The 2,684-nt window shown below is 41.6% G+C and overlaps 1 non-coding gene across 1 annotated transcript; it reads left to right on the forward strand.

Annotated features, from left to right (window-relative positions):
• Positions 1–689: 689 nt before the first annotated feature.
• LOC114676583 (small nucleolar RNA SNORD43) lies at positions 690–752 on the forward strand. Its single transcript, XR_003727634.1, has one exon. It is a non-coding gene; the product is annotated as a small nucleolar RNA SNORD43 (small nucleolar RNA).
• Positions 753–2,684: the final 1,932 nt, after the last annotated feature.

Consider the following 2,684-nt stretch of genomic DNA (forward strand, 5'->3'; position numbering starts at 1 on the left):
GCATAGACTCTAGAGCCAGATTGCCCAGGTTAAAATCTTGGGTTTATCACCTAGAGACAGGTTGATAGCTGCAGCAAACCACCATGGCACATGTATACCTATGTAACAAACCTGCAGGTTCAGCACATGTATCCCAGAACTTACAGTAAAGAAAAACAAAAAACAAAAAAACAGCTGGGTGCAGTGGTGCATGCCTGTAATCCCAGCACTTTGGGAGGCTGAGGCGGGCAGATCACGAGGTCAAGAGATCGAGACCATCCTGGCCAACATGGTGAAACCCCCGTCTCTAAAAATACAAAAATTTGCTGGGCCTGGTGGTGTGCGCCCTTAGTCAGGAGGCTGAGGCAGGAGAATCGCTTTAACCCAGGAGGTGGAGATTGCAGTGAGCCAATATTGCACCAAGATTGCCTGGCGACAGACAGAGCAAGACTCCGTCTTGAAACAAAAATGAAACAAAACAAAAAACAAACAAACAAATAAAAACCTTGGGCTTATCTCTGTGTGTCCCTGGGAAAGTAATCTTTCTGTGCTTCAGTTTCCTCATCTGTAAAATGGTGATAATAATACCGGAATGCCTACTGCATAGGGGTATTATAAGAATTAAATGAGTTAATACAAGCAGAATATTTAGAATGGTGCTCTGCAATATTAGGGGTGGTGTAGTTTTTTTAATGATAAAGACAGTGATCCACAGATGATGAACTTATTGATGGGTGGACAGAGATAGTGTGCTAACTGTCATGTTCTGATTTTAGAAAAAAAAGAAAAAAGAACAATGATTATTTGCATATATACATATTTTAAGGTATTTTAAAGATGCATTTTCTGTATGTCTCCTTCTCTTGTCTCTCTCTTTAACCCAAAAAGAGTGTGGTTTTACACATTTCGCAATTATGGCTCTAACAATTCTACTAACTAGAGGCACAAAAACAAATGACACTGGGGCATCAGAGCAAGACCACTCCCCAGATTGCCGCTTCCGCTTAAGCCAGCCTCTAGCCTTGGAATCTGGGCTAGCACTGCCAGGTTGCCTAACTCCACAAGCGGTGGAGGAGGGCCCTAATATGCTGGGGTTATTTATCTTGGTGTTGTCCTCTGGCCCAGCCCTGCCCAGGAACAGGAGACAGACTGCTACACAGAGCCTTCCCTCTGATAACTGGGGGATGGAGAGGCTGAGAAACAAGGCTTCACCCAGCAACTTCCTGCTCCCTCCGAGGAAGAAGAAAGGGGTATCTGTGCTAGAGCCACCCCCCTGCCAGCAGCCCAGCAGAACAGCTGCCGATCCCCTGCATCCCCAAGTCCAGGCGGAGGCCCTGGGAAGTGGGAACATCAGCTGGAGAGGAAAGAAGAAAGCAGTACATTGAGTGTTGCTTAGGCCGCTTGCTTTGCTTTCTTCTCTTGCTCTCCCCAGAGACAATCTCATGGCCTGTGTTTCCCTGCAGGCAGGCCCCAGAGCCCTCAAGCCCAGATGTCTGCTGTCCACACTCTTCTGACTTCCTGAAAGCTAACATCTCAGATTCCCTCTCCCTGAAGGACCTTGGGGAAGTCCCAACCCCCACCCCAGGCTCTTCGCTCCCCCTGGGTCTGCTTCTCATTCTCTCAGATAGACGTGTAACTTATGTAAATAAATGTACATGATTAGGCAAATGATTATGTAAATGATTCCTTCCTTTTCTCGTCCCAATTCTGGTAACAATAATGATTAAAAGATGGAAAATAGAGTCAACATGTAAAAGGTAAAGAAGCTGGAATTTAATCTGGAAAAGCAAGTGTAATGGCTACTTCATGGCAAGGTTCCATTTGCACAGAGGATAAAATAAAAGAGGTCATTGACTCTCAAATTTCCATGAAAGCTCCAAAATGGTAGCAAATCAGATAAAATCTGACCACCTATATTCACCAATTTTCTCATCAAAATTGGTGGCTCTTAGGAAATGACCAAGTAGACTAATTGCTATACTGTATGAATGGCTCATACTATTATTACAGTGATAGATGGTATATAGCATACACTCAAAAAAATCTCTGAATTTACTAATAGACAAAATATCTGTGTAGAAAGAGCCATAAATCCAACTGTTAAATTATTATTTTAAAAACCCTTGCCTGTATTTTAAAGAATTAATAAAGCTAGCTTTTCAGGAACCATGTAAGAATAAGCAATTGGACTTTTAAAATTGAAATGGTATTATTATGCTCACTCTTGTAGGTTGAACAAGAGCTACAAAAAATTATGTACTTTTTACATAATTTTTTAACTCTGGGAAGCCAAGTACATAATGATCACTGAAAATCTACTAATTTCAAATGCTGCTGCAGCTGAAATTCTATCTCCAATTTCCACCTACTCACATTGCCTATTATTTATGAAACTGACCCACATCCCACCCATGCACAAGTTCCAGGAGCCTACAGAACATTTTGTCTAAAGTAATAAAAACAATATTAGAGAACCGCTATTGAACATAGAAATTACATTCTATTACTTGGTTAATAGTTGACCCCCAACTCGGAATTTTTAAGAAAACTTCTCAACAGCACCATCTGGTGGGCAGTGCAGCAAAAAAACAAAACAACAACAAAAAACACAGCAAGACAAAACCCACACTCCATACTTTCAGTTCTTGGAAGTGATTATCAATTGCGCTTCACTAAGTTTATTTTCCAACATAGAGTCTCCATTA

The sequence above is a fragment of the Macaca mulatta genome, chromosome 2 (assembly GCF_049350105.2).
Source record: "Macaca mulatta isolate MMU2019108-1 chromosome 2, T2T-MMU8v2.0, whole genome shotgun sequence".
In the NCBI taxonomy this organism is placed as follows: Eukaryota; Metazoa; Chordata; class Mammalia; order Primates; family Cercopithecidae; genus Macaca; species Macaca mulatta.